The sequence below is a fragment of the Lagopus leucura genome, unplaced genomic scaffold, assembly GCF_019238085.1.
Source record: "Lagopus leucura isolate 7727_CA_CO unplaced genomic scaffold, USGS_WTPT01 Super-Scaffold_100009, whole genome shotgun sequence".
Classification (NCBI taxonomy): Eukaryota; Metazoa; Chordata; class Aves; order Galliformes; family Phasianidae; genus Lagopus; species Lagopus leucura.
In genome coordinates this window covers 7,389,141-7,403,614 of record NW_024962266.1, presented here as the reverse complement: position 1 = coordinate 7,403,614, position 14,474 = coordinate 7,389,141, and positions in this window count along the sequence as shown.

The window sequence follows — 14,474 nt, the reverse complement described above, 5'->3', positions numbered from 1 at the left end:
GCTGTATTTTGAATCTGTGAATAAATAAGTTTATTTTTTTTTTATTTTCCTGAAAATATGATTCTAACAAAAAAGCTAATCTTAAAAACAACAAAAAAATAATAATAAACAACAACAAAAAGAATAAAGGCACCCACAAAACACAGTCTTTTGAGGCCTGGGCATTCATTACTCCTCGCTGCTTGTGGAAAACTTTTATCCCCTCACTCTCCTTCCTTAGAATTTAAAAAAATCTTTTCCAATTGAACCGAATTTTCCACTCTGTTTCTGGAGAAAATCCAGGAATGAAAGTAAGATTCTTATTTCTCCTTATAAGACATAAAACAATGAAAGGGAATTCTTTCTGTGATGGATGTAGAAAAGTCAAAGGTGCAATTGTACTTTAGCTGAAAGCAATAGAAGCTCTGGCAATCCTTTCAGTAAGCCAAGATTTGCCCAAAATATTTCCAAAATTCTTTCACTCTTATGCTGAATATTATATAAACTATTTTCCTATGCAGTGTTCATGCAATCTAAATACTTGGCATTAACTTTGATGTCAGCAGAGCCAGAAAACAAAGTCCTGAGAGAAAGAGCTCATTCCATAGCTACTGGGTTATAAGAGATTAGTGCAAATGATTCTCTCAAAAAGATGCATCAACAGTTCTTAGAATCTAAAACAATTCTTGAAAAATATTATGCATACCTATCTATTTCCATTATTTGTTTTGCCTAGTAATATCACACACAGAATCACACAGAATCACACAGAATTGTAGGGGTTGGAAGGGACCTCCAGAGATCATCGAGTCCAACCCCCCTGCCAAAGCAGGTTCCCTACACCAGGTAGCACAGGTAGGCATCCAGGCAGGTCTTGAACATCTCCAGAGAAGGAGACTCCACCACCTCCCTGGGCAGCCTGTTCCAGTGCTCCGTCACCCTCACTGTAAAGAAGTTCTTGCGCATGTTTGTGCGGAACTTCCTATGCTCCAGTTTCTGGCCATTTCCCCTTGTCCTGTCTCCACTCACCACTGAAAAGAGTCCGGCCTCGCCATTCTGCCCCCCACACCTTAGATATTTATAGACCTGGATCAGGTCCCCTCTCAGTCTCCTTTTCTCAAGGCTGAACAGACCCAGTTCACTCAGCCTTTCCTCATAGGGGAGATGCTCCAGGCCCTTCACCATCTTTGTGGCCCTCCGCTGGACTCTTTCCAAGTCCAGCGTTCCAAGACTCTGCACCACCAACAACGACCCTCTGTGCTCTGCCAGTCAGCCAGTTCTCAACCCACCTCACTGTCCACTCATCTATCCCACACTTCCTCAGCTTTGTTATAAGGACGTCATGGGGGACAGTATCAAATGCCTTGCTGAAATCAAGGTAGACTACATCCACTGCTCTCCCCCTATCCACCCAGCCAGAGACAACATCATAGAAGGCTACCAGGTTGGTCAAGCACGACCTCCCCCTTGTGAACCCGTGCTGACTACTCCTGATAACCTCCTCTTCTTCCAGTTGTCTGGAGATGACATCCAGTACAAGCTGTTCCATCACCTTTCCAGGGACAGAGGTGAGGCTGACTGGCCTATAATTGCCTGGGTCTTCCTTCTTGCCTTTTTTGAAGACCGGGGTGACGTTGGCTATCTTCCAGTCTTCAGGCACCTTCCCCGTCTTCCAAGACTTCTCAAAGATGACCGAAAGCGGTTCAGCAATCACCTCTGCCAGCTCCTTCAGCACCCGTGGATGAATCCCATCGAGTCCCATGGATTTCTGAACATTGATGTTGCCTAGGCGCTCCCGGACCACCTCTTCCCTGACAGAAGGGGGGTCTTCCATTCCCCAGATCCTCTCACTAATCTCCAGGGTCTCAGATTCCCGAGGGGGAGCTTTTTCACTGAAGACAGAAGCAAAGAAGGCATTCAGTATCTCCGCCTTCTCAGCATCCCCCGTTACCAGAACACCCCCGTCACTTAGCAGGGGAGCCACATTCTCCCTAGTCTTCCTTTTACTGTTAATGTACTTGAAAAAACCTTTTTTATTATCCTTTATCCCCTTTGCCAGATTTAATTCCAGGCGGGCTTTAGCCTTCCTTGTCGCATCCCTGCAGACCCTGACAACATTCCTGTATTCTTCCCAAGTAGTCAGACCCTTTTTCCACATTTCATGGGCCTTCTTCTTTCCTTTGAGTTTGTGCACGAGCTCCTTGCTCATCCACACAGGTCTCCTGCCACCCTTTCCCGATTTCTTCCTCACAGGGACGCACCGATCCTGAGCTTGGAAGAAGAGCTGCTTAAATGCCGACCAGCTCTCACAGGCCCCCTTGCCTTCCAACACCCTAGCCCATGAGACAGCTCCAAGTAGGCCCCGAAAGAGATCGAGTTGGCTCTCCTAAAGTCCAGGATAGCAATCCTACTTTTTGCTTTACTTCTTCCACTCAGGATCTTGAACTCCACCATCTCGTGGTCACTACAACCCAAGCTGCCCCCGACCTTTACTTCCCTGACAAGCCCTTCTCTATTAGTGAGAATAAGGTCCAGCAGTACCCCTCTCCTTGTCGATTCCTCAACCACCTGCATCAGGAAGTTGTCTTCAACACATTGCAGGAACCGTCTGGACCGCGCGTGCCTGGCCACATTGCTTTTCCAGCAAATATCTGGATGATTGAAGTCCCCCATAAGCACCAGCGCCTGGGATCGTGACGCTGCTTCCAACTGTTTGTGGAAGACCTCATCAACCTCCTCCTCCTGATCAGGGGCCTGTAGCACACACCCACAACGGTGTCAGCCATACCAGCCCGCCCCTTGATTCTTACCCACAAGCTCTCCACTGCTACACCACTCTCCCCCAGGTGGAGTTCAATACATTCAAGCTGCTCTCTTACATAAAGAGCAACTCCATCACCCCGCCTTGCCGGCCGATCTTTCCTAAAAAGCACATAGCCCTCCATGACAACATTCCAGTCATGCGAGCTGTCCCACCACGTCTCTGTGATCGCAATGAGATCATAGCCATGTGACCGCACGCAGATCTCTAACTCTTCCTGTTTATTTCCCATACTGCGCGCATTAGTGTATAGACACTTCAGGGAGGCAGCATTCCCCTGCCACACTCCATCCCTTCGAACTCCACCCTCGTCACCCATCAAATTCACTTTTGAGCCTTGAACTACCTGAACCTCAGCAGTGCTCATTTTGTCCCCTTCCCCCTTCTTACCTAGTTTAAAGATCTTTCAATGAGGCCTGCCAGCTCCTGGGCTAGGATCCTTTTACCCCTTGTAGACAGTTGAGCTCCATCTGCAGCCATCATGCCAGGAGCCGAGTAAATTGCCCCATGATCAAAAAAACCAAAGTTCTTCTGCCTGCACCATCCTCTAAGCCATTTATTGATGAGGAGGGCCTTTTTGATCCTTTCAGAGTCCTTCCCCGCCACTGAAGGGATAGAAGAGAAGATCACTTGCATTCCCGCACCATCCAGTACCCTCCCCAGACCCTTGAAGTCATTTTTGATTGCCCTTAGGCTTCTCTTGGCAGTATCATCACTGCCAACCTGAACTACCAATAAGGGGTAGTAGTCAGACGGGCGAATAAGCCCAGGCAGCTTTCTAGAGATGTCCCTGACCCATGCCCCAGGAAGGCAGCACACTTCCCTCCGGGTGGGGTCAGGACGAAATATCTTTGTGAAGTCTTCTAGGCTGCAGTAAGCTCAACCGTATGAGCAGGTTGGTACACTGGAAATCACATGGAAATTACTCTGATGTGCTTAATCTTTAGTGCGATGAATTTTAACTGAGCTTGGCTAGAGATGCTTTGCCCTGTTTTTTAGAAAGGAGACTTGAATTGGTATCAACTTTTTGAAAGACGAAGAAAAATCACAGAAATTGAGTATTTTGCTGTCTTGCCCCCACCCCCCCTCCTAATCCCGAACTTTTCTGAGCTTCTCAGAGAAGGAAGCAACATGCATGTTACTGTGAAAGTCCTATACTAAATCTTTTTTACTGTTTTGTGTTTTATCTCAGAGAACTCCCATTTAGATAGACAACTAAATTTGCTTCATGAATTATTGTTCTGTATTGTACCCTCTCAACTGTATGGTTCACTAAATAGTGAATAATATCTACACAGAGCAATATCCAATATCTACTATCTCAATTTACACCTGGAAGGCAGGTGTGTCCTGCAGATGTATTTGTAGCTCTCTCACACAAACCTTTAGCTTTGGCAAGATCACAATGGAATAACTTTGCTTTCATCATTTAGTATTTTGTTTGATAATTTTACTGTAGACTTGCACATTTGCTTCCCTAATGCCACTCTGAATTACCAATAATCCTGATATCAGTTTACACTGCGTACTAATATCAAGCTCTTTGGTGGAGTCAGAGCATTCATAAAAGATAAAAGAATAGAAAACATGAATGAGAATAAATCCACACTAACAAGTAGAAAAACTGTTACTGTCAAATTTGTCTGCAGCTAGTTTTTATTCTTGAAGAATCAGTACAGATTCCTCATGAAGTTCAATTAAAAGCAGCTTTCCCTTTTAAATAAGCAATTTTCTAAGGCAACAAAAGGCAAAACTGTGTCTGAGATACTGATTTTCTGCAAGTTGAAAACAGTAGAAAATACTACTTCTACGCTTAAGTAACTGCACCTTGTTTATTTTGTATCTAATCTTTTAAAGTTTCATACTGAAATGGCCAAGATGCAAGAAACCAGTATATTTATGATCAAAAACTAAAACAATGGTCCTAAAGCCCATCCGGTTAAAAACAGTGTCATTTTCCCTGCTTAAAATAAAATTTTTAATGAACTCAGTGGCAGCTTCAGAGGATATCTATCCTACTACTATTCCACAGAAAGGTTGTCATAGAAACAAGAAGTAGTTCAGAATTATTTGCCATTTTATGAAGACATTTTAAAGCTATTTCGTATACAGGGGAAAAAAATGTGAACTCTAAGGTACAACTTTTCCAATTTTCCAATTAAATTACTCAATACCAGAAATCCAAATATATATATATTTTTTTCCTTTGAAGCTGAAAGTAAAGTAATATCTCAGGATGAACAGACATCATTATTCACCTAATGCAATTCTTTACTATTTAAATTCTGCTGTGTGTATATATAATGCCAATAAAAAGAACTTTCTGTCCATCTGTAATACAATTTGGTGTTAAGAAGCATGAAAAAAAACCAAAAGAGTAGAAATGAAAGAACTGTGGGCATACAAAATATTTTAGATGTAAGAAGAAAATGCTGTACACACATTCTTGTGATGGTAATTCACACAATGCTTTTGACTTGATTAATTATGACAGCCGTACTAAACTTTATATATATATATATATATATATATATATATATATATATATATAATTATTACATAGACTTTTATTAAGTTGGAAGAATGCTTTCAAAATATTTCATTTTCTCGGGAAACAAAGGAAATGGAAAAAATACAATGAAACAGTGGAGGTAATGAAATAATAGTCCAATGTGGACTAGTGAACAACCACATATGGACTTGTTAGAGATCACAAGTGCAACCCAAAAACAATGAGTCACTCAATTCCTTGTGAGAAAACAAAGATACATGTAATGTCTGTGCACCTGTACATAGACATTTAGGACTTAGTTTGATAAAGAATGAAGAAAAATTTACTGCAAAAACATATCAAACCATACATGAATGCACCAAAGAGGAGTACTAGGAAAGATGTAGGCATTACGAGACCACGCAGACATATGTAAATAGCCATGTAATCTTCACGTTCTCTATTAAAAAATAAAAGTGCAAGTATACTTACTCTTACCAGACCAGACAGTCTCAGCACTTACAGACTGATAATGGAATAACTTCTGCTGAATGTCTCTTTGATGTGCTACAAACAAATATGATTACATTGTTAAGGAAAATAATTTATGTTGATAAATTATTAGAGATTTTAAACCCAGAGTGGTTAAATCCAATACGTTTTTTTAAATCTAATCTTCAGAGACGAGAAGGTTAGGTGCATTATATAGAATTTTTCTTTTCTTGTTATGTACTGAATTACTGCTATTACAATAAGTCCTACTACTGTGGAAAGGCATTTTTCATAATCCATCTCAACTGATGTTCATGTGAGCAGAAGGGGTAAAGTACCAACTAAAGAGACAATTTCAGACACAGAAAAAAGATTGTTCTGTTTCTTTCTAAAGTAAATAAGCTCTTTTCTATTATTGCACAATTAACTGCAGAACCAGTGTACAAATAGTACAAATGTAAATCCTGGAAAAAAATACGTACATTTAAAGCTAGAAAGTAGATTAAAGGCCAGAAAAATGAATCTATGTTACTTCATGTGTTACAAACATTCAAAATCAGACAGATTAATAGTGCTGAAAAGGCAATCAATTATTGCTCCCTTTCATAGAATCATAGAATCCTCAGTAGATCAGAATAAAACTATGCAGTATTTACAGCATTACTTTACAATGCACGTTTTCTTAAATGGTACATGATACAAATTATTGCCTACAAAATGAAAAAAATGCCCCATTGTGTATGCCAACTATTTTTTGTGCAGTATAAGGAAAAAAAAAAACCAAAAACTTCCTAGAACATTTTTAGGTTCCCAGCAAAACGCTTAAAGTAATTGTTCTTTCTCCTATTAAAGATAGTATGTGCTACAGCATTTTGTATTCATTTTAAAATAATCTTGTTTATTAAGTTCACATTTACTATGTGAAAGCAGATGTGTGAAAGAATGAGATTGTTCTCAAATTTTCTTGCAGTTGTTATCTACACTTGAATTTGAAATGGCAAAATAACATCAGAGTTGCAACTCTCGTGTGTGAGCTCACACCACTTTGACCCATTACTATTTATCTCTTCACTGTTACAAATATTCATAAATTTTCCTGCTTTTTTTTTTTTTTTTTTTTTTTTGTAGTTAAAGATGCACTGTTATCTATATTTTACTGAATAAATTAAATTTCTGAAAGCCCAAGAATATGCAGAAGCTTAAGAACTTGGTAACTAAAGCAGATGTTGGATGGGATGATTGGATCTCCCCTCCAACTGTGTGTTCTCAGAGCTATGTGTATTTGAGAGGAAAACTGTAAATAATGATTGTGGTGGGTAGTGTTGTAAAATGATACAATTGGGTTAAACTTATTTGGTAATTGCACGTAATCTCCATTCCAGCTCGATATTTTTTGTCTGGATTTCTGCAGTGTTATCCCTTGGGGCTATTTGTATGAATATGCATTTAGAGTAGTAAACTGTCCTCCATAAGCAAACCTGTGCCTTTACCAATGCTAACAAACAAGGCACGTTTTTACAAACAATGAAAAGCCTACCATAAAAATGATGTCGGCACTAATTTGTGGTCTGTGCCAATTTGCTCTCCCAGTACTAATTTCAAATGACTCTAATAACCTGTTTATAGATACTTCTCTGCCTTTTAATTTTTCATTAAACCCAGTAAACATTTTACTTCTTATAGAAATTATTTCACTGATATATAACTTTTCCACTATTCTGAGTTGCACCTGGGGAAGAATAACTACATGCACCAGTACAGGTTAGGGAACAACCTGCTGAACAGGAGTTCTGCAGAGAAGGACCTGGGTGTTCTTGTGGAACAACAGGTTGGCCGTAAGCCTTCAGTGTGTCCTTGTGGCCAAGGTCAATGGTATCCTGGGCTGTATTTAAAAGAGTATGCCCAGCAAGTTGAGGGAGATTATCCTCCCCCTCTATTCTACCCTGGTGAGGCCACATTTAGAATACTGTATCCAGCTCTGCACTCCTCAGTTCGAAAAAAGCAAGGATCTCCTAGAAGGACCCCAGCAGAAGGCCACAAAAATGCTAACAGACCTGAAGCATCTTCCTTACAAAAAAAGGATGAGTGATCTGTGTCTGTTCAGTCTGGGTAAAGACTGAAGAGGAGGGATCTGATTAATGTTTATAAATGTCTAAAGGGAGGTGGGAAGCAAATGGATGAAGTCAGGCTCTTCTCAGTGGTGTGTAGTAGTAGGACAAAGAGCAATACCCTAAAACTTAAACCTAGGAAGTTCCATACAAACACATGGAAGAAGTTTTTTATGGTAGGGTTGATCAAGAGCCCTAAGAAGAGATTGCCCATAGAGGCTGTGGAGGAGAGGGGTGTGGAATCAATGACCACTTGAGATCCCTTCCAAGCCCTGCACTTCTGTGATTCTGTAAGTTTATAAGAGAAATTACATTCATTTCATATTAACAGAGAAATTACAGAATGCACACAAGCCTCTTCTGTTTATTTTAATTTAGCCACAAGGTAAAGGTGTTGAAGAATATCAGAGAAAAGCTAATACAGTTAAACAAACCTTTTCTGCTATAGCTTTTATTTTCTTGGTTTTAACTCACATACCTGTAACTAGAGCTTGCCAAATGAATTGTGAACATATTTACTCTGCAAGCATGAAATGATGACAAATCTTAAGATGGGAACAGAAATTCAGTTGCTTTTACCTTAAATATATAGGTTATAAGAAGCATTTCCACATCTAAAAGAACTTCAAAAGCTGCACAAACCTCTGTAGATAACAATCTAAGTAAAGGACTTTATTACTAGCACAGCAATGCAATATATAAAGTTTAAGGGAAGAAGGATAATTTCCAATCTTTCCAGTGGAGTTAGCCTGATTTGAAAGGTACAGAAAGATAACAGAAGAAGGAAAAACACAAGAAGAAAAGGACAGAACGGAAAATTCTTCATAAACTTCAAACTTTGCATAAAGCATACACCTAAAGCTTTAAAATTTCAGCTGTCCTGCAGGACAGGTTATTAAAGTATCAGCAGTTGTTTTCCTTTTTATTCTATCTCATTATTCTTCACAAAAGATTTACAGCTGTAAACAAGCATGAAAGAAAAACTCTGTATTCCCTATTACCATATTTCTTGACAGTTGTTCAAAGCACCAAAGAAAATCAGTATTTTTGTTGCTACGCTGATAACTATGCCCACCCCCTTCCAATGTCAAGGTAGTCACAGATATGAATAAGGTATCTAAAATAATATTTTTTTCTTTCAAGAACAATCAATTACATCAAGATATTTTCCTATTAAATGCCTATTATGACACTCTAAAATACTGCATGTATAATACAAGTTATTTTAAGGTCTTAAACTACCCCAAAATCAACACTTTTTTCATGATCTGTGTTCATACTGCATGGCTCTATTAAATTCTGTTTTGCCTCAACTATTCTTGAAATTCTTCTAATTGAAATTTGAGGGGAATATGAAACAGGAATCTAAAGTAACTTTTTGGTGAGGAACACGACAATATTACAAAAATGTTTGGTATATCACAGTAATTTATGCTTTCTTATAGTAAATGTGATGACTACGCTCATAGTTAAAAGCATAGTACTGCCCGGTGTTTCTGATTTCAACTATTTATTTTCTAAGACACCATTATTTTTGCTTGCAATTAATTTAATTTTTTAACACAGATGTGTGATGTTCATAAAAGCAATATTTTATTGACTCAGATTTCAATCTAATGAATTTCTTGATTTTATAAAGACAAGGAATATGATATGCCTCGTTTATTGTTGGAGCTTAGTTAGTGAGTAGCCTACATTTCTAGCTAAACAATCCACTGAGGTGTTTCAGTCTTTGATATTTCAGACTGACATTATATTTTATTTACACATGGTACACTTTTGCAACAAGCACTTGATGAATATTTATTCAAGAACTCCAGTTTCCATTACAGACATGAGATAATTTTAGAAGCAGCTTTACTTTTTGCGACAACTAGACCAAGAACATGATGCTCAATGATTAAAATGGATAGTAAAAAAAGGAAATATTGAATAAGCAAAAATGCAATGAAACTTGGACATAATATATTCTACTGGAATTCAGCTTTCTTTTACAGAGAAGTTACAGAAATAAGACTGAGTAACGTTAAAGAAAAACTTAAGATAGATAAAAGACTATTATATCATCCCATTATAATTTGATAATTCATGTAGTACACATTGAATAAAAATCAAAGAATCAGAAAGAGATGCTTCTAAATCCAGCCTGAGAATAATTCAGAATTACACTACAACCAAAAACAGAATGTGAGCAAAACAAAATAAAAATGTGTCATCTCAGAAAACCAAGGAGAAAGAAGTAATACAGCACTATGATTACTGATAGTCCTTTACACAGGTACACATTAGAGCAGGAGCCACAGTACATGGAGAAACATATGGAAAAGGCAAGATTAGCAAGATCTGACAATACCTACAATGCAACTGGCCAGAAAAGCTAAGAAATTCTGCCATCAGGAAGCTTTTTAAAAGACGGCAATAATAATGATCTGCATATAGCTTGCTGATTCAGACTATACATATCAGTAATATTTTCTGAAATGACTGCCATATCATATGATTGCATAGACACTGAAAATTTAATATATAATTCAGAAATAAGTAAAGTATTCCAGAGAAATCCTACAGCAAAATATTGGCAAACAAAAATGCTATAATTAGAACAATAAGAACAGTGAAAATTTTTACAAACTCACTGTGAAATGATTTCCTTTCTTCAAGTCTTCCTCTTCATACCCAGTTACAAGATCTGACTACTGTTGTAATCACCCCCTGCTCTGCTGCATGTAAAAACATGTGCAGGATCACTTCTTATCATACACAAGTGTTTCACAAAGTATAAGCCGTGCTCGTCCTCACAGTTTCTTACTATTTTGATACACATTCTTTACTAGGTGCTTTTTATCTGCTTACACCGCTTGTCATTTTCTCAGCCTTCTCTCGTCCTTACTTATAGTCTCTGGGCTGCTCTATAGCCTGTGGAGTGACGGAAGAACCTCATCACCCCAAGTGTCCCTTTCTTGTTGGGTCTCCTAGAGATTTTTTTCTTCCAGAGGAGGAGGATCAGGAAGCTAAATTTTAGTTGTTGCTTTTCAAAGAATGCTGTTTTCCTGTGACAGGCTTCCAAATGGTCTCAAACTATGTGCTTTACGAATGGCAATGAACTGATCTGAAGCTTGACCCTCAAACTGTGATTTTATTAATATATATGGCATATGTAAGAGGAATGTAGGGACAAAATAGTGAATCTTAGATTCTGAAAGGAAAGAGATGCTCTTATGTTAATACACATATTATTACACAAATGTAGAATTAGTATTATGATATACAAGTATGTATGAAATTCAAAGCTGGACCTTTCAATTTTCAGTTGCTTCTCCATCTAAATAGTCAGAATGTAGCAAATCTCTGCTCTCTGCTGTGACATCAACCTAGCAGCCTTTTTGATAAAAAAAAGTTCTTTGGCTACAGTGATTTCTAGTATGTGGACTGATGCTTTAATCCTAATCATTAACTATAATCTTCCATAAAATAACAGGTACTCTGTTTTCCATCAACGTGTCTACACACTAAGACATTCTGGTGCTGCCTCTAATTGTAATGGATAAGAAGGCTAAGGACTTGGAAATCTGCATCTAGTCATATAGCAAAGCAGTCTGCAGTGAACCTAAAGTTAGCTTTTACAATGTGTCTTTTTTTTTTTTTTTTTTTTTTTTGGAAGAACAGGGAAAAGTAGGAAAAACTATTTTTGGAATAAGGTTTGATTACTTACAGTCCTGACTGCTTTTATTTTTGTGAGGTTTAATAAGAAAACAGAGCAGGAGGAAGTGAAGAGTGATATACCTGACACAAGAGTACACAGAGGATTTTGGCTTGACTGAACGATATCAGAACTTGTTCTTTGGGCAGCATATTGGGGTTAGTGATCCTATTTACTGAAGATACCACGGGAGCTTTTAGAGATCACATTGATATCTGAATTGATATAGACTAGCTGAACCAAAAGGCAGCATAACCAGCATCTCAGTGCTCCCTGAAATTGCTCTGTGACAGCAGATGAATATCTCAGGGGTAATCATTTGAAGTTCCTAGGCCATTCATCAGTCAAATATTGACACATCTTAATCACAATTAACTTGAGTATTTTTCTTATTCTGATTGCATAATGAAGACACTGTAGCTATCTCAGGAACATCAAAATGGAACTAAATAGCATCCCCAGGCAGCAAAATATGTTTTATCAGGTATGGCCTGCTTTTCTGTGAGGATAATAGCAATAAGCATAAAGTCCCTTGATATTCAGTGTGATGCATCTCTTGCCTTCAATATTCAACTGTGATAACATTCTGCTTTCACAAATGTACAGAGACCAAAACATCATTATTTTGTAATGCTGTTTACAGTGTAATGAAGAAATCATCACTGGGCTAGAAACACTGAAGAAAATCCATTCCTGTAGGTAATACATGCCATCACACCCTTTACATCTCCTCAATAGATGGTCAGATACCATTCATATTTCCCAAGCTTGCTATAAAATCAGCAAAGATGAAGAATCGTATATTTTAATTCACAGTAACACATCCTGACTAAAGTGTAAAACCTAGACGCTAAACTTCTAGAGAAAAGAGTCGACCAAAACAGACAGAAAGTAGAACATTTTCCATTGGAAATGCTCCATAGCATCTTATTTGTCCTGTGTATCTAGGAGAAAAATTCATGTATGTAAATAAGAATCCCACGCCCCACCATGGTTTTTTTCTGCTTTTTCTTGATCTCTTCATTTCAAAAACTATATTCTAAGATAATTTCATAGGACATAACATAGCAATAGAGGCTACCGCCAACTCCACTGGAGTAATTTTATTTCTAAAGAGAAACTTATAGGATTCTCAGCTCCTTACATTTCAATTTGTTGACTTTTTAGCAGGTTCCTGTGTTTTAAATAGGCAACATGAAGAAACAACCACATTTATTCAAAAAAGGAACCAGCTATTTTTTCTCTACAGAAGATAAGGATTGCGTTCACTTCTGTCCTTAAGGAAGGAGTGGCTCTTCCAAATTTAAGCAGAAACACTTAGAAAAATTTCACCTTTCATATCAGACAATTTTCTTTGAGTAATATATTTACCTTTTATGCATTATGCAAGGTTTCTCTCCCACAACTACTAAAGAGTATTCCCAATCAATGATGGCTACATGAATAATTAATTTCTACTTTTGCCATCTTTGCATTACACAGAATTCTGTCGGTTAAACTGTAAATGATAAGAAAAACAAGCATTTCCAGTTTTACTTCTTTTGAAGTTTACAGAAAGTACGGCAAATTCTTATTTTCTCAAATAGTTTGGATGGCCTTTGGAAATATTGATTCTGTATATAATAATATATGACTACGTTTCGCATTTAGCCATTCTTAGTCCCAGGTTCTCTGTAGATCATTGAAGGAGAAGAAGTAAAAGATGTTTCAAATTCCCAATTCACAGAGCAGCTGTTAGGAATCTATTTATTCCCAACTAAATCTACAATGAAGTAGAGATAATTGTATCTAGCTTGTGTGCTACATATTATATTTGCACATTTCATTTATAAAGAAGGTTAATTACATTGCTCCATTATTACAACTGCCTTGCATGCTCTAGCCAGAAAGCATTAATGATTTTTGAAAATCCATAAAGGGAGAGGGTCTTTTTCCTGTAGGACTGCTTCTAAGTCTTTTGTGCTCAGCCAAGCAATAAGAGATGTACACATATCTGCCATGATTATATTCAGAATCTCAAGAAGCTTGAAACTGAAGGACTGTCAAAAAAAAAACTCAATAATAATGAATTTTTTTTATGCTGGCATCAAAAATCTAAATAAGCAAAAGCATTTTAAAATAATCCTTAAGCTATATTCCAGGAAAACCATGGCTACACATCCTGTATATTTTCCCATTTACAGCTATAAATGCATGCATTATTCAGGTAAATTATTTCCTAGCAATTACAACTTCTTATAGAGAAGAGTCATGGCAAGTAATTGATACAATTCCGTACATAAAGTACATAAAGTGTATCCGGTTTGAATATACTGCTATTGCTTACAAATCACGACCATATGAGAGGCTGAGAATATTAAGCTCATATTAGTAGGAATACCGAGTAACTACGGAATTATTTTTTCAGACCTCTAAGCACAAGGCATGATGCAACCAGTACATTCTGTTCTTCATCTGCTGTGAAGACACTGACTGCCCCCAGCGCTCATACTGGACGTCTGTATGAATTCTAGAAATGACAAAGACCTATCACATAGAGCAACATGGAAGAACTGGGGAGTGGAGTAACCAAAACATCTCTGAGAGACTGTTTATAGGAAAAGAAATTTCGTAAACCGGGCGATTAGTTACAAAAGAGCAATTTTAATACACAAGAACTTCAGCAGTGACTTCCTCCTAATTTAATGTAGGAAGGAAAAGATTCAAAATGGTACAAATCATAAATCACTTGTATATAGTAAAGAAGTCAGCAAGTTTTCTCAAGACAGTTCCTATTTATGAAATATGTGGTAAGACTATTTTTTTAATAAACGCATGAGAAAACCCTCAGCCCTGTCCACCTAAATTTAATACACACCGATACGCAGCTAACTGTTAATAAAC